General features: G+C 40.4%; 1 long non-coding RNA gene across 1 annotated transcript; it reads right to left on the minus strand.

Annotated features, from left to right (window-relative positions):
- Nucleotides 1–2469: 2469 nt before the first annotated feature.
- Nucleotides 2470–12205, minus strand: LOC135304459 (uncharacterized). The gene is made up of 2 exons (XR_010365844.1): nt 8779–12205; nt 2470–6166 (listed from the first exon to the last, which is right to left on the minus strand). It is a non-coding gene; the product is annotated as an uncharacterized LOC135304459 (long non-coding RNA).
- Between the last annotated feature and the right edge of the window lie 6797 nt (nt 12206–19002).

The following is a 19002-nucleotide window of genomic DNA, read 5'->3' on the forward strand; positions in this document are numbered from 1 at the left end:
TTATGAATGAAGGCAGTTGCTCTACCCAGGACAGGAAATCAAATGTATTACTTTTCAAGACAGGATGGCAGAAGTCCAAACACATCTAACAGGGGAAGGAAGCAATATTATCAGCCTTTCTGGCCCAGTGATAAAACCATGGAAGGAAATCATTCAGCTTTAAATGAGGAAAAGGAAGTCTTAGATAAAATTCAGAAGTTGCCTTGGGAATTTTCATATCACATCAATGAAAAAGTCACATTCAATTAACCAAGCATTCCAGTCTGTATGAAGGGCTTTATTTATGACATCAAAGCAGAACTATTTACAGTTTGTGACAAGCTTCTCCACAGTGGATCAGTTGACATTTTTCTGGCCTGTCTACTTAGTCAGATACCTTTTCTCTAAGCTCTTCTTTATGAAAAAAAAACCTGCTGCAGCTGCCCTGATATTTTGTTCCATTCATGTAATAAAATCCTATTTTTAGTCACCATTGCACTCAGAGTATTTTGACATTTGGGTCTTATTTTTAATTTAAAAAATTCCAATTATTAATATTCAGAGAAAATAATAAATAGTTACTTTGGGGGTTTGTACCTAAGATGGTATCTCTACTGACAGTGTGTCGTGCCATGTAGAAATAGTAGTTTGAGGTAGCAGTATCTCATTAATCACTGCAGTGTACCTTATTCTACATAACATAACAGTGCCTTGTGTTTTCATGTTAGCAAACTAATCTATCACACTGTGATTGCTGTGATAATGGAAAACAAACATAATCCCAAATAAATTAGCAGGATTTAGCACTGCTGGATTGTTGGAGTAGCTCAAGGCAGTTTGGGGGGAAAGAGTCTGACATTGTTTCCTTAGGTCTATACTTGGTGATAATTTGATTTCAGACTAAATCTTAAGATATAGAACTAAATATGCACTCAGAAAAAATCAAAACATTCTAGCATTTCAATCATATGAGTGGTTAATGCTCCACAAGTGAAATATACACCTTGTATTTTAATAAATTAAATTCTTACATTTGAACTTCACTAAGAAACTTGAAAGTCTGAGCAAGGCCCTGTGTATGCAAATGCCTTTCTGACTGCTGACACAAATGGGCACATTGAATATGCAGATGGCTGGATTATATAAATGGGGAGTCTGTGCATGCTTAAAACATACAGAAAGCAATAATCAAAACCAATGCACTCAGTTGTGTATATCCTGAGAGTAAAATGTTTGTTTGCAGTCTCTCTGTGAAATCCAGAAGCATATTCTTGCCAGACTCTCTCAGACTTGGTCATCTATCTAACATTGCTTTGTTATTCCAGAAGATCTGGTATTTAAAATTTCATTTGAATGTATTTGATCTCATCCTTCTATTTCCAGTCTTACAGGTGACAACTGAAGTTACCATTATGGGCAGGAAGTTTGAAGCAAAATTTCTTTTTAGGAATTTAAATGTTTTTCTCTGAAGAAAAGAGCAGATTGTCTACATATGTCTAATAGTAAATATACAGGATAAAGAACTGTATGAGATTCCTGCCCTACTGGAATTAATACTGTGATGGACACCTGAAAAATGCCTCAGACAGCAGAAAATGTGCTGCTTTCCTACTTATGATTTTTCTGTTCTAATCAGGCTGAGATGGAATTCTGGCTGTTCTACCTGTTTTTTTGTTTACTTATTTTAAAGCTTATTTTGTTATCATGGACCCCCAATGTGGGTGTTAAGCCAGATTTATCAGAGCCCTGTTCACTGTGACCTTTAAAGTACAACGTGCTACTGTAGCAAAGGTTTCCCAATAACAGAGAAATGAATCAATTGACATAGCCACGGCCTTTTGCAACTTGCAGGATTTATGGGCTCATGGGTTCTCTTTGTGCAGTGAAGCTGTAGGTCAGCAATACAAGAGTTAAGTCAAATTTCAAAATATTGCTCCTCTATCCTTCTCATGTTATGACACGAAGAGGCAGAGGTGGAACTGCATTGTTGAACATCTATCAATACAAAAAGAAAACCTTAGCTCGTACAGAATACAGAACAGTTGTTTTCCATCTGTCAAAATGTGATAATCCTGGCTGCTGGTCATTTTCCAGGCAAAAGAGGTAGAAACCCAAGTATTCAATCATCCCATGCAATCTCCAGTGGAGTCAAAATAAGCTCCATTGGAATGACAAATCCCACAAACCTTGGTCCAGTCAAGTGATTTTTTAACTTTTTTTTGGTACATACTCAGACTGCCTCCCACTTGTGGTTGTCTGTAATTCAGGGCAGGACACTAAAATGGAAAGGGAACACATCTGGACATTGACCAAACAAGCTCAAATAATCCCAGATATGATGCAGAGGAGATCTTTGCATTGTTTATAGGTGGGATGTGTCATATACATATATACATTTATGTGTGTGTGTGTATGTGTCCCCTGACTATTCAGCTTAAAAACTGAATAAACTGTGTCATTAAAGGACATCTCAAAATACCTTTAAAAAAAAAAAAACAAAAAAAACCAAAAAAACAATACAAATTACACACTGAATTTCTGATTATATACTTTACCCTTGACTGAAAAAAAATAGCCAGCCTCCAAAACACCGATCCTAAAGCAGCCCCTCATTTGAGTTTGTTTCATTCAGATGTGCACAACCTGTTTCAGTTGTGCTGTTTTTTCAGGCTCAACACAAAAATGTCATTTGGTATAGCACAGGTTTTAGTCTTCATTTAGGTCAAATTACAATTGAATCTGACAGTAAGAAATAGGTTAATTGCTTTAGACTCAATTTAACAAGATTTAGCTTTTGTATAAAAACACTTTTCTTACAGAAAAAAATAACATTCTTTTCTAGGTGAAGGAGGAGGGGTACTTAGTTTTCAGTATCATGATAAAAAACCCTTTTATTTTTAATCTTTATATAGAGACACTCAAATAATAAGGTATTAAATAGTCAATATAAACTTTAGGTAAAACCTCCATGGTATAATGTTTACAGCTAACAGAAGACTTCTTTCTGAGCCATTCTTAGAAGCAGCCCAGATAGCCTATGTAAGAGACAACAATCTTTTGTTGTCTTTCAAAGATTGCAGTTTTGAAAAGAAATACATTTATTTCACATTTCATGTGGACTCATACAGTCTCACTAAAACTCTAGTTGTGAACAGAACCCAAGAATTGCCCCCCTATCTGCTTCTTTGCACTTCTTGTTCAACTGGGAGATGAGAAGGAGGAGTACAGCAGAGTTCTTGCTCCCCTGGGAGTGGGATTTGGCCGCTCCAGGTCTCATTGAACCAGAGGTTACTCCACAATAACTCATGCTTTCTGCAATATGATTTTTACCAAGACATTGACTCTTGGTAATCAAGTATAATAAATAATAGCTCCAAAACTGGTTATATAGATAATTTAATCTTTCACATAAATCCTGAAGGTAACCAAACTGTAAGAAAATCCCAAAAACATATTAATAATCCTGATCATTTCCTATTGGACTTCTAATTACCATTAACTTTTTTATGAAGCATGGTTGACTTGTTGGTTTATTAGAGAGGAACCTATGTAGATTGCTAACTGAAATAAAAGAAATAGGGAAAATGCAAACATTTACTATATCTTCTGGACTTGTACATAAGAAGTTTTATAAGAGGTGTTTCCCAATTTATTGCTTCCCTGCAATATTATATTCCCTGCAATCATTACTGGAATAGTTCTGCCAAAGCATTGATGGAACATGCATTATAAAGTCTTTGCAGCTTTGAGAGCTAAAGGGAGGGTCATGTTCTGGCTGACTATGTATCTGTTTTACAGGAGAATTTAGCTCTCTCTCCTGAGAAAGCTTAGGCTTTGTTTCCCATCCAAGAAGATATCTAGAAACCAGAAAACCTTTGGAATAACATTTGTGATTAAGAGCGTATAAAAATGGAAGAAGAGTGAGAAAAGGTTGATGGGGGAGAGAAAAGGGTAGTTTAGCTCTTCTGGCATAGAACACCATGTCTGGACTTTGTCTAGGAAGCAGGTTTGACATTTATACTGTTTATCTCGGTGTGGCATCAGAGAACTGGGTTTGTCTGTGTGACTCCAGCAAAGTCACTTACCCCTCTTGTCCTTCCATTCCTACCATTACCTCTTATTTATCTTCATTTAGGATTTCAGTTCTGTGGGACTGGAGGCTGTTCATTAGTGCAGCCCTTAAAGCATAAATCTCAGATGCAGCCTCTGCATGTTGCTGGAATACCAACATTGATGTTTCTCCTATGACTCAAAAGAAGTCATTTGATCTCTTTGGTGTTATTTCCTCACCTTTAAAATGGGACAGTAACTCACAAGTGGGTTATGGCTAACTGATTATTGCTAATGAAATATGTTTAGTTTCTCAGAGAGCTTTTAAGGAGACCAAAATATTGAGGAAATTACAAATATATTCCAGTTGGTTTTCTTTCATTCATTCATTCATATGTGCTCTATGATTGACTTAAAAAATGCACTTTTGGTCAATTAGAGAATAGTCCATGATTTCCTGTGTCAGATCAGAGGATCCTCCTCTACCATTCAGGAGTGACAGTGTGTAAACAACAGTAGGATTACCTCAGAAGACAAGTGAGCTCTCTAAGAATGAAACCCAAACTAGTATGTGACTTCTCTCAAAGTAAACTGGGCAAGCACACCAGAAACCTGTTCAAATTTCAGTCAAGAAAATGAAACCATTTTGTATCAAAAGCTGACTCATTTTAGCAATATAAGGCATGCAGAGCTGGGCTGGCAGTCCAGTGATAATATTATCACAAATCCACAAGGAATGATCCACTCTTTCATCTCTCAGGAAGCAAAGAATTAGGGAATTGCTGTATACTGTGTAAGGAACACAGAATTTTAGTGCAGGAAAGGACATGGAGAGGCCAGTGTGGAAGGGCTAGAAAAGCCCATTTTTCCCAGGAATCCAATAAATTAAAAGAGAACCTGCAAGCTTTTAACACAGATGAAAATTAAAATATTTTTTCCAAAACATTTTTCCTAAGGAATGGTAATAAGCTCTAACTGTGGGTAGAAAGGTTCCTCAGAGATGCTGGTGAGTGGCCAAGTGGCTCAGTGGATAGTGGGAGTGTATAAGTAAGAAAACAGCTACACTTTGAAAAATTTTAGTAATTTTGATTTCCATATTTCTTTACAAGATTTAAGGTCTCACTGGAAAGGTATTATTTTTGTTACCTAAAATACTTAGCAATTCACAGGACTCTGTTGATTTCAGATATGTATAATTAGAACTAAAAGCTTTTCAGTGACAGAATGCTTCATAAAGTCTTTTAGTCAGAAGAATTCCATATTTTTCCCATTTGCATTGCTATAGGAAACTGTCGTGCTCTCTTTATATTTGCATGTGTATGCATCTATGTGCATACAGCGAATTTAGAAATACAATAACCCTGGAGGGATGCTGAATATATTGGGACTGAAGAAGAGAGAAAGACAAACTGCCTGATAACTGAAGAAAAAGTTCATTTTACTCTGTGCAGGCAGGCAGGAAAGGGAGCGCAACGTAAGCAAGACATTTCATTTGTGGTTGAATCCACAGATGAGCTATTGTAGAAAGTATTCTCCAAAACATGCTTACATGGGAGATGGGCCACGTGGTACTGATTAGATTTAGTACCAGCAGGGCAGTTTTATTACACACTAGGTTTTGAAAGCTGCAAGCATGTTTCAGTGTTGGAAGGCTGTTCCTTCAGCATTTCCTGCCTTACTGGGAATTCATGGGGCTCTGCACCTTCTCAGAAAGGGCTCAGCACCTTTTAGCTTTGACTGATGTTATAGCTGGAAAGATTCAAAGCTAGAGACAATGTTTTCTTTGAACAGTCAAACATGCTGGAAGACAAAGGAGAAAGCATGTTTCACATTCCACTGAAGTCAGTGGTTTCTGTCTCTTTTTGCACTTCAGATCACTTCCAGTCCCCTCTGGCAGGAGAGAAGAGTCTGTGTCAGAGTCTGTGTTGTCTGCCTTCCGCTGTGGGCTCATCCATGGGCACTGAGCTCAGCCCTCGCAGAGAGGGAATGTGCTCCCTTCTGTGCCCTCTCACTGTCTGCTTCCTCACCATAAACCAATGGATTAGCAATAAGGAAAAAATGTGCAGGCTTCTTTTTCATATTCGGTCTTCTTGTGGAGCGCCACTGATTTGGTTTACACTTTTTATCTAGATGAAACCTAGACATTTAGTCAGTGGAATGTTTAGTTGGATTTACTCAGATACCTTAGATCTATAAAAGCATGAGACAGAAAAATTTTGAGCACATTTATCTAAAAATGTCAGTAATTAAGACTGTACAGTGTTATTCTTTAGAGCATCTCCTGAGCCTTGATATAACAACCAGTGAAGAATGCTGAGCACCATTCTTTGGAATTATTTTGCTGCTAGAAACAGATTTATACAGCAAAAATTATTTAGAATCAGTGTAACCAAATTAAGAAAGTTAAGAAAATATATTAGTATATATACTAATCATATATTCAACATGTCAGCCTTTATTTGTCTGCTTTCTGCTTTTTATTTCCTCTCTCTTGTCTAGACTATAAATCAATGGAAGTGTATATTTCCAGGTCTAGACTTTGTTTCAATGATAATTCCTCCAAACTAGGGAGAATAGGAACAACACAAAACACAGAACTCAGTATGAGTTCATTAATCTCACACTAAAACTAAAGCACAGCCCTGTAGCAGCTACTAGCAGCTCCCCACTGTAAATAAAGTACTTTCATATAGAGCAGTGCAGAAAATAAAAATTACTTTTTATAGCTGCACCAGCTCCCACTACTTTCCACTAAGCACATAATTATTTCTCCAGTGTCAGTAATTCCTGATTGAATTCACAGTGAAGAAAGGAAGAATCCCTAACTAATTTCACTTTTGATATAATTTCCTCTTTCAGAGTTCCCTTTATTTTTCAACTATTGCTCACAAGAGCATTCTGCAAGATGGATAGTACCAAATCAGCCTTTCATAGATAACAGAATCACAGAATCTTCTGAGTTGGAAGGGACCCATGAGAATCATCAAGTCCAACACCTAAGTGACTGGCCATGCAGGGACTGAACCCACCACCATAACATTTTAGTTGTTTTCCAGTTGTTTCATTTTACATGGATTTAATCTGTTCATCTAACAACAGCTGGGGTAACAAGAACACGTATGGTTTAGCAAGTATGAAAGATTGTTTTATAAATAAACCCACAACTACAGTGCTTCCTAGAAGGAAATACCCAGAGCCCTCCCAACATGAATTGTTAATTACCATCCTCTTCAGCTGCCAAAAAGAACTCATTAAATGCCAAATTATTTCCCTAAACAATGAGTAGCACTGGTTCCTCTTGTGTCTATGTGCTTATTTATTAGAATTACAACTTCCTTAATTGACACTTAAATTAAAAGGGAGAGAAAATCCAACAGTAAAGCTATTTTTGAGTCAGTTATTGTGAAAGAAAACATCAAAAATATTCTTTAATGATGAAAACGTTATTTAGTTTTCAAGCCCCAAAATTTAAAAAGCAGCAATATGAAACTTTTTCAAAATGCCCTCACATTTTATTTTACCCTTAGGCTGAGGACACAAGAAATATCAGCCTGATATGATTGTGGCTTCTTAAGCTTTTAAATGCTTTACAAGAGGAGAGTCGAGTTATAGCTCTTCCTCCACTTGAATGGAAGCACTGCTTGAACAGCATTAGAGAATGCAAAAGCACTTGTGTTTGTGGTGAGGAGAAATGTGAAAAGTTATTACTTAAAGAAAGTGGACTGAAGATGGCATTACAGGAAGCATTTACAATGATAAAATATAGTAGATATATTTTGGGGAATTGTAGAAACTCAGAAGCCTAAGAAGTTAAATATAAATGGAGAGAGGAGAGGAGAGGAGAGGAGAGGAGAGGAGAGGAGAGGAGAGGAGAGGAGAGGAGAGGAGAGGAGAGGAGAGGAGAGGAGAGGAGAGGAGAGGAGAGGAGAGGAGAGGAGAGGAGAGGAGAGGAGAGGAGAGGAGAGGAGAGGAGAGGAGAGGAGAGGAGAGGAGAGGAGAGGAGAGGAGAGGAAACTTTTAAATAGTTACATTAAAATATTTTCTGTTAAGTGTACACATGTAATGTCTTACAAAGGGCACATCCTAACCGTGCAGGATGAGTTTAAGATAAATTAAGTTTGAGTTTAAATATGTAAACAAATGGGTCTGTCCTATATAATGAAGACTTTTTATGTTCCACAGAAGCCAAGGGGAATGGAAAGTTCTCAACAAAATCAAACCCTTGGAAAGTCCAGGAGAAATAATGCATACTGGCAAAAAACAAAAACAAAAAACCAAAAACCAAAACAAACAAAACCACACCAAAACAAAACCAAAAAAATGAAAACAACAACAACAACAAAAAAGCAAACAGAGAAAAAACAACCCAACCCCTCCAAAAAAACCACCCCAAAACTAAACACTAAAACAAACCAACAAATAAAAACCAAAAGAAATAAAAAGAAACAATCTGGATAGCAAAAAATAGTGAGACCAGTAGTGTGATAAAAGTGATGTGCTTTTGCCTCCTGAGCACAGCTGGACACAGCTGGAAACTGGGGGAGGGCTTGGTCAAGCCTGACTGTAGAGAGAGAGGAGCAAATATGTGAAAGTCCTGTAAGACAGGATATCTGCAATGAGAGAAGCTGAGCAGAAACTGTACACAGGGCAATGCAGGACAATAAAGGACATAATGAATGCTGAGTTTTGGAACAGTTGGGCTGGTGCTGGGACCATAAAACAGACAGAGATTGCAGGATATCTTTAGACCTGACAGGCTCCTGTGGGAAGCAGTGGCAGCATCATGAATTGTGTGACATCACATCATGAACTCCATTCCAGCCTCGGTGAAGCTGTGACACAGCTGCCAGCTGTGACCCTTGCTGGGATCCTTTACAGCCCCAAGAAGCACCACTGGTCAGGAACTGCTAAATGGTAGTTGGTGTTTTTAGCAGAGCTTCTGGACATTATGCTGGCACAGGAGCCTTCACTTCCCACACTGAAAATAACAAAATAACAAACCGTGTGATTGTCAACATCATCATTTCGTACCAGACGTGGTTCTGACCACACCTCTGTTTTCCCTGGTCACACCAATTTGCTGGGTGTTGCTCTCAGGAAGTACAAAGACTGATGCTTTGCCAGCACAATAACAGTGCTCAGGACACTGTTACTATTTTGATTTGTATTGCACTACTTTTTATGGACATTCAGGAACTTCCAATGTATTTTCTTGGAGAATGTGCAGCATAATTTGGGCCCATTTTTCATGGGCCTTCATTGCTAGTAGGCAACACCATATGGTAGATTCATCAGAGATTTTGTCATATTTTCTTATACTAATATTTTGTGGAAGCAAAAGATAGATAACTTTGACACACACACAAGGAATGTTGGTCTGCAGCACAGGTCAATATAAGTCTACAAAATTCCTCTTGTTTTTACTGCTGGCATTGTCATTAACAGCGTTCTGTGCCTGTCATCTGGTCAGATGAATTCTTTTTCTGTTACTTCAGGACATTCCAGTGCACTAAGCTTTAAGTTGTCATTGATGTGTATGCAGTTTATAAAATGATGTTACCATTACCTCACCATTTCCCTTTGCAATGGGATATCCTCCCTCTGAGCATTCTGCCCCACAGTATGACATATTCTCTACTCCCCTCTGTGATTTGCCCTCAGTAAAATCTATGTCTAGTTTTCAGAGTAATTGAACTACTGTGCTGAAACCATTGTTGCTGATTTCTTCACATGTCTGCTGAGGATTAGTGTAGAAGGTTGTCTGGAGTTAATAAACAGAACTTGTTGCCTGTTCAGACCTTGACTGTTATGTCTGTACCCTAAAACATTAATCAGGAAGACAAAAAAATTACCATTTGTCTATAAAATTCCATTCTCAAATGAGTAGACATTACATGCACCTCCTCTAAGCCTAAAATCCTAAATCACTTAATTTGTTTTAAAAGGTACTACTAATCCATCCACACTGGTACACTAAGTGTACAACTGACTGTCGCTTTAAAATTCACAGAAATTTATCTAGAAGCTAATCTAGTCCATGTCACACTTCTAAAAGTTTATTACCATTTCATACAAGCATCTCACTGCTGTAAAGAATCCTAACAAGCTGCTTAAGACAACGTTTAAAGCAACTTGAGAAAATCAACCAAACATTTCTCTTTCTACAATCTTATCCTCTAAACCTTCCTTAATGTAAACCAATTTTTCAAAACCATGTTTTCATTATAGTTCAAATCTTCATTGGGAAGTAAATGAAGATACAATTTCTCATGCCTGTTTTAATACTTCTGACCTGAATATGTACAGTCTTGAATGTCAGACAGACTTGTACAGCAGGTGACAGTCAAATTTTTCACAGGAGGCAGCTGGTACCTAGAGGCAGGTGGATGGACAGAGGGGACACACTCTGACACCACAGAAGTGGAACTGAGGAGCCTCTGTGCAGACCCTTTGCAATCTTCTGACCTTACTGTGTGAATTTTAATTTCTAGTTCAGAGTTTGTTTACAGCACTGGCTTCTTCTTCTTCTTGATAGTTGTTCAAGGTTGTGAAGATCTGCCTAAAAATAAAAATTAGAGCGAGTCCCTCGTGCACATTTCTGTCTCCTTTCTCAAATGAGATCAGGCAGAGATCAAGTGACACCGACAGTGGCTGGATGTGGAGCAGTGCTGAGCCCAGCAGGGCAGCAGTGGGTGCTGCTCTGCTGCTCGTGCCTCTGGGCTCCCCCTGCCAAGGGCCTGGCCCTGGGAGCCGCGTGAAGGCTGGCCAGGGATGTGCTCCTGCACAACTCTCAGCGGGAGCAGAAATCAGAGTTGGTACTCAATGTGCACGGACAGCTTCACAGATCAATGACAGAACTTCCTTGGTTCTCAGCAGCCTTCATTGTTTGGGGCATCTAGCACAGATAATAACAAAATTCCCTGCCTCTGTTAATTATCAGGCTGCTGCATACTCCAGAGCCCACTTTAAATTACCATAATTTGTTCTTTTTTGGCAGTTGAATGTACTAAGGTGTGTTCCATCACTGTCATTGTACCTTCTTGTCTTCCTGCTTCAAACTGAAAAAGAACTTGGAAGTGTTTATTCTGCTTCTGTACTTAAGAGCCACATAACCTTATTCCAAATAAGAACAGAAAAATAATTCACTTTTCCAGTGCTTTCCCATACTTTTGCTTTAGTGGTATTTGTGAGACACTCAAAGGCACAGTCTGTATTTGAAGAGCTTTTCAAACATCAGTAATACTAATATTCTTCTGTGTTCATGACTAGGATGTTAAACTCTGACTAACATATTAAAAAGCCATAGGTCTGTGTGGCCTTTCAGGTACCTAAAGAAAAAAATTATCTTCCAGAATATTCCCTCATAATGTCCTTGAAAATATGTAACATTTTATGCAATCTGCTGATTTACAAAAAGGAAAAATATTATATTTATGTATTTAAGATAATAAATACATAAACATTCTTCTTCTCCTTTTGCTCTTTTTATCTCAATAATGGTTTGAGTAACAGGAAGGAATCTTCACTAAAGACACCAACATCACTTCTTTCTCCTTCCAGAGGAATGTGTTTGATTGTTCACAGCATCATTTCATCAAAGATCTACCAGACTGCAACAGGCACCCACCTGGGCTCCGTGAGGCTGCTGCTGCTTTTGCTCTGCCATTTACAGAGTGCTGTGCTTGCAATGAAATTATTTACATTACTGTTAATTACGTTACTAATTTTGCAGAGCGATGCAGTTGGAGTTGGAAGCCTGAGGACTTGGCTCCGCTGGTGGTTGCCAGAGGTAAAAGCCGTTTGCAAGAACAACTTCAGATGAAGTTTTGTTACAGAAAAGCTTTTAAACTCCTACCGCTGTCCCAAGACCAGCTGAAAGGCGTTAAAAGCTTTGACAATATGACAGTTTTCAGGTCCCCATCTAAGGTGAACAAAGGTGCTCTAAGTTTTGGGAGTTCTGGGACGAGAAACTCCCTGTCCCATCAGTGTCCTGATCAGTGCACGAACCGTGAATGGCCAGGGAGCCGAGAGCCACCCGTGTCCGTGGGACAGGGACAAACACATCTTCCTGTTTGTCATTCCAGCTCCGGAGAGCAAAGGCCCTGCAGCGGTGCAAAGTCCCCACGCCGTGTCCCCAGGCTCTGCTGTGACACGCGGTGCCCAGGCTGTGTCCCCAGGCTGTCCCCAGGCTGTGCCGTGTCCCCAGGCTGTGCTGTGTCCCCAGGCTGTGCTGTGTCCCCAGGCCGTGTCCCCAGGCTGTGCTGTGTCCCCAGGCCGTGTCCCCAGGCCGTGCCGTGTCCCCAGGCTGTGCCGTGTCCCCAGGCCGTGTCCCCAGGCTGTGCCGTGTCCCCGGGCTGTGCTGTGTCCCCAGGCCGTGTCCCCAGGCTGTCCCCAGGCCGTGCCGTGTCCCCAGGCTGTGCCGTGTCCCCAGGCTGTGCCGTGTCCCCAGGCTGTGCAGTGTCCCCAGGCCGTGTCCCCAGGCTGTGCCGTGTCCCCAGGCTGGGCCGTATCCCCAGGCTGTCCCCAGGCTGTCCCCAGGCTGTCCCCAGGCCGTGTCCCCAGGCTGTGCAGTGTCCCCAGGCTGTCCCCAGGCTGTCCCCACGCTCCGCTGTCACACGCGGTGCCGCTCCCGGCCATGGGCGGCCGCTCCGCCGTGACGTCACAGCCGCTCCGCCGGCGCGTGCCCGGGCCGTGACGTCAGCGCGGCGCAGGTGCCGCGGGCGCAGCGCGCGCGCCGCCTGCGGGCGAGGAGCGGGAGCGGCCCGAGCTCCTGCGCTGAGCTCAAAAACCTCCGTCCGTGACGGCCTCAGCCCCTCCTGCCGCCCGCCCCGCTAAAGAGCCCGTCCCCGTCTCTCTTACGAGCCCTCTTTGAGGCCCCTTTACTGCAAGGCAGCCCAGCCTTTTTTTTTCCGGACTGTGTGTTTGTTTTTCAGTCGCTCTGTCTTTTCTATATTCAGTGAATTTAAAGTTCAGCATCAGTATATTCAGCAGAAAACTTACCCTTCTTTACTTGAATGATGGAGGATGATAGGTTATCTGTTATGCTGTTTATGTTTGTCTGTGCTCATTTTCACCACAGTTTCCCTTTTAAAAATCCTGGAGTTTAATTAATCCAATGTTTAATTAAGTCCCAGTTTTGGAGGAGTAACATTTTGGGCGATTTATTGTGATAAGTCCACATTGTTCATTCAAAAAAAAATATCATTTAAAAAGTTGACTATGTGGTATTCATGATATTCATTATTCTTCAGTTTAGGTCAGAAAAGGAAGCAAATCTGTTATGAGGCATCAGCAAGCCCAGAATGCACACAGCTGAGAGGAAAGCAGGTCATTCCCCAGGACCTGCTTGTGCAGAGTTTCATAAAACACACATTTCTAACAGTGCATGCTGTCAGTGAAAAGGTTTTTTGAAGGGAGTTCTCCTGTCTCTTGATTAGTTGTACCTTGTGAGCAGTTTAAGTTAACATGCTGAGTATTGTCATTCATGCCAGTTTCTCCTGAGCCACAAACAGTACTTGTAAAGAAGGACTTAGATGGATAATTGTCTGGCAAGTTCTGTCTCTGCTAACTGGATTTCCCATCCTTTGTGCACTTTACTGACTCTATTATTATCCACTGTAATATACTTTCAAACCAATTTTTTCAGGCTGCAACTTGATCCACTGTTTTCATTGCCTTCACTCCTGGTGCTTATCTCCTACAGTTCATAAAACATCTGTTTGCATGGGTACAGTTCTGTTCTCTCAGCTCTTCAGAGTATTGTATGACTGTCTTCAATTCCCACATTTTCTTCTTACACATATTTGTGTGGTGATTTCATCAGCCCTCAGCTTCAAAGCTTGCCTGTGCTCAAATGTTTTTCAGGTCTATCTCTCCCTTTCCAAGCACTTTCCTATCGCACAATGTTGGTTCATTTCCTGTGGAGTATCTTCTTTACCACAGTCCTCCCAGTTGCTCAGCAATGATAACATGCTGCTTCATTCATTGAGTATTCATATTTCACTGCTTCATGCAAAACATCCCCTAATAACACTTCAATAAACATGTTTGTTCTTTCCTCACAGCTATGACTCTCTAAGGTCACTCCCAGCCCTGACGGTTGTAACATCATCCACAGTTTCCATGATCTGGAATTTCCCTCTCCTTTCTCCCCCATAGTTTATGTAAAATGTATTTATTGTCTCATGTTCTTAGCCTGGAGATTTGACAGAATCCTTCCACTATCTCTGCCACATATTTTGACCTACTAAACATTACTTTCCACCTCCCCTTCCTTAGGCATCCTCAGCTCACAGTGAACCACCTTGAACTTGACCTTTTTGGAGATGCTGCAGGCCCTGTAATTCCGACTGGAGTCACCCAGAGCTGCAGGGAAGCCCTGCACGTTATGTAGGAAAAAATGCTCCAAACCTAAGGACAGAAACAAAATGTGACATTTTCAAGTATTTCAAATCCCAGAGAGAATCCCTGATGACAAATTTAACAAGCACTAGTTTGTGTCAGACAATATGACAGCTACTGAGCAAACAGCTGTTTCTCCAGCTGGAATATGTATGACAGCTGCTGGGCCCAGGTGCATTGCTCTGGAATAAATCAACAGAGCATTGGCATCTTGGCTTATTCTTGCCTGTCCTGATGGCATTTAAGCCAATTTCTTGGATGTTCTTCTGTCACTGCTTAAGAAACCATTTTTGCACAGTGGTGTATTAATCTGTTGAAATGCAAATAATAAGAAGATGACTTATAATGGATCTTGACAAGAATTTAGGGACACAGCCTGCTGTAATTCTGTGAGCACATTCACCTTGATTTTTTAACCACCATTACAGGAGACTCTTACATTTCCTGTACTTTGTTCTTTAGATGTACTGAAGTGGTAGAGAGGCAAAGAGAGCATTTTACCTAAAGACAGCTTGTCTGTATCCTAATTTTCCTGATTACAACACTGTGCCCAATGTCTGAAACAATGTCTGAACCTTTCAGAGGACATTGTCTACTTTCTGAGAACTGAACAAGGATCCAATGCCACCTATGTCCCTAAACAAGTCAGATGGATTTGGCTGAAGGTTTAAATGGCTGAGATTCTGCAGCCTTATACCAGTACCCTGAGTCCTCCTCTTACCTGATCTGTTTTAGTGCCTAAAAGGAATAATATATCTCATTATCCCTATAAAATAATCTTGAAATATAAATCCAAAGGTCAACTAGGAAATCTCTCATGTTTGGTCTTCTTTCTGAAAAGAATCTTTACATGCTAAAATCTCTTCACTAGAGCAAAGCCACATGAAGAAACAGTATTTTTAAAGGTGATAATGCTTTTTCTTCCTTTGACTAAACTCTGAAGGAATGCAGAAAAACAATTCTTAAACTGTCATAAGGCTTTGGTTTTTTTCTGAGTATTTACCTTACTTGTCTGTTTAGTGATAAAATCAAAAAGATTTAAGTGACTCAAAGCTTGTGTTCCCCCACTACTTACTACTGTTGTTTTTAAATATATTCCTCATTGGCAGACTAGTGCAATCATGGGAGTTAATAATCAGATTTGGTGCTCTTTGGTGTGTCAGTATTTACACTGCAGCAATGCAGAGTTTGTTATTAATAACTGCAGTGGGAATGGGAGTTCATCCTACTGAGGATTTGGTAAATGCAGTACAAATGCTGCAGGACCATTATAAACAATCCGTTATAAACTTGCCAAAGAAAAATAGATTAGGCTGTTGCACATGAGATTAGACACTCACCTAGCTTTGGGTCTCTCTAAATAAATAGAACCTGTAAAAGAGTAAAGGTAAAAAGGAATCTTGGGGCTGGGCTTGCTCTTCAGCCTTTCTTTTCATGTTTGGGACCAAACATCACTATTTTAATGGATATTCCTTAAAATGACTGGAGAGATGACAGTGTTCATAATCAGATTTTATATTTTACTTTTCATCTTTAGCTGAGGGCTGAGAATTTCAGGGAAAAGTGCCATGGAGGTGGTGCCCTCCGTGCAAGTCTTCACTAGCAAAGATGGCAGAGTCACTGTTTTGTCACTGCAGGCAACCTTTGGGGACACGTGGGAGTTCTGGAATCACCATGGCTGTCCCACATCTACTCTGACAGCTCCAGAGGAAGCACAGAGTGGGGGTTGCCTTCAAACATAAACAATGCACATGCAAAGAAACATGTATGTAACATACTGGGATTATCTGTCTGGAAAATTTTATCTTCTGCCCACAAATTGTAGAAAGTGAGTTATTAATGCTGCCAGAGAGCAAAGGTGGCTATTGCAGCCACAGGCCAGAAATGTGCCAAGGATTCCATGGAACCAAGACAATCCACTGGAAGTGCTATGACTTTCTTCAGTAAATTTGACTGGAGGTAGGTTTATAGTAAAAAGCAAAAGAGAGATGAGAATCAGCTCATTTTGTACAGCTCCTCTTCATTCCCTGGCAGCCCTTCCTGCTAAAAGGCTTGTGAACAAGAAACCTTTCTTATGGTAGGTAGAAAATAGCAAGCCCTCTGATGCTGAAATTTATCCTCTGGGCTCTGAGCTGGGTCTCCTGTTGTTCCATCTCATTACACATGTACAAGGTTAGAAGGTAAAGGAGGAGAAAAGTGGTTGTGAAAAGCAAACAGAAGAATTCCAAATAGTCAGGTCTATTCCAATTGCTGTGCTCAGGGGAAATCCAATGCACAATTTCAGTTATTAGCTGGCCAAGGACCAACAGGGGAACTTGCACCTGTTTTGTGAGTTCCCCAAAATGACAGTAATTGTTTTTATTTTAGAAAATAGACAAAATAGTTCAATAAAAGCAATGTGATGTTGAAATTCTACCTGGGGAATATCCTGCCTAAAAGAGCTCTTTTAAGTTGCAATACATTTGGTATCTAAACTGCTTGAATTTTAACTTTGTCAGTATTTGTCTGTAATTTGAAATTACTCTGATGTTTATTGATTAGTTTGATCTGAAACACATGCCTCTGTTACAAACTATTGATTTGTGCATCACCTTTTTGCCAAGTAGGTTAATTGAATGGTGCTTGGGTAATTATTTCAGATGCAATCTCTGTCTCATATTTGCCTTCAAAGAGCTGATGGAATTGTTTGACATTTAGCCAAGACATTTCCTAAAACTGGAGCTTGAGCACTGGGGCAGTGGAACTGATGTGGAGGCTAAAGGTACATTTTGAAGAAACTTTGTTTATTTCCTATTCAGCCAAAGTAAACAAACCAAAGGCCAGGTCTGGCTTCCACCAGAGTTAGTGGAATTTTGCCATTTTTTAAACAGTTGGTTATTGGATTACTGATGTTTTAGGGAACATTGGGTACCATTGTAATAGCACAGAGAGCAGGGATGTCCAAAAGAAGGGTGTGTTGCTTTCCCTGCTGCAGAGCTGCTGAGATCAGCTGAGCACAGAACCACAGGTCAGAGGCTCAGACACGGCTGAATAGTTTGGTGTGTTCAGGAATAGAAGTAAAACACCTGCAAGCATGTGTAATCATACAGGATTCTCCCTACTCTTCCATTTGTAAAGAAAAGCAAATGACAAAACTCTTTACTTCCAGCTGGAAGTACATTGTTCTTCACTGGAAAATGATTCCTTAAAAGGTCACGGGTACATTTGGCCTGGAGAAATATTACTTACATTTGATTGATGTTAAGAGCTCCCACAGACCAGTTTTAATTGTTGTGGGCTGCCTGCCAGGGCCCAGCACTCGGGCCTGAGCTGAGCCCAAACTGAGCTCGGAACGTGCTGCAAGCTGACCTGAGAGCACAGAAACTGCAGCCCCAGCCCTGCAGGCCTCTCTCGTCCCAGTGAACTCTGCACAGGAGTTCTGTTACATCTGCCATGTGCAGTAGTTAGTGCTCCATCTGTAGCTGATTCTGTAATTATTCATTTAAGAAAGAAAATTAATGAAAATTTACTTTAAATTTGCCTATTCTCAAAGGATGTCTCTTTTTTGAAAGGGGAAAGTTATTGGAGGAGAAAAACCCCACAAATATGTTTACCTGGCCATATGCTTTACACACACATGGTCACATTTTCTCAAGAGGTCAAATTATCCATCATTACCTAATGAAATGAAGAGGATTTTAAAATTTCTTTTACAAGCAAATGTGGTGACACTTTGAACTGACCTGTTCTGAAAATGTATCCCCACTTGGGACTGCTTTGAATGGAGCAAAATGGAGCAGTTATTTGTACTTATCTCATCATATCCCACTGGATACAATTCCCATTTCAATATACAGCAAGTCCTGTTTCCCTTTGAAAAACAAGGGAGGCATTTATCAGCACATTCCTGCAGTTCTGGGATGGCAGAAATGTGAGGTGGAGTGGTCACAGCTGAGAGTCCCCATGGGACTGTAACAAGCACAGGTTCTGCCCAGGTCCACCTTTTGTGCTGGGAACTGGCCAAAATAGGCTTTCTTAAGTCCACTCCAGTGTAGTGAATCCCAAATCCAGCTTTAGCATTAATTTTTTTATCCATCCTGTAAGTCAAACATCTGAGACCTACTCCCAGTTCTCATTAAAATCAACAGAACAAATCTTTGAGTTCTCATTGAGCTCTTGCTCAGGCAAAACCCTCAAACACTGAGTCGTGATCCAGTTTCACAAGAATCCCATTAACCAGAGTCTGGATTTGGCCAGTGCCAGTTGCTTCCCTTGTTTTAGGAGACACTTCGTCACTGATTCCATGCCAGAAATGTCAGAGTTTGCTGTGGCACAGAGCAAGGGTCATTTGAAAAGTGGCCTGGCTGAGATGCAGCCTGTCTTCATTTCTGCACAGGTCTGAATACAAAAGTGCACGATGGTCACCTGAGGGCTCTGTGGGGACATGTGCACTCTTCACCTTCCTGAAATGAATTCCATTTGCATTCAGTGGTCATTCCTTGCCCAGTGTCAAATCACTGACAATAAAATCTATGCAGTTTGTCCGTGATTCTGAAATTATTCAGTGCTTTGTTATGAATGTTAATTTATTTT

The sequence above is a fragment of the Passer domesticus genome, chromosome 7, assembly GCF_036417665.1.
Source record: "Passer domesticus isolate bPasDom1 chromosome 7, bPasDom1.hap1, whole genome shotgun sequence".
NCBI classification, from domain to species: domain Eukaryota; kingdom Metazoa; phylum Chordata; class Aves; order Passeriformes; family Passeridae; genus Passer; species Passer domesticus.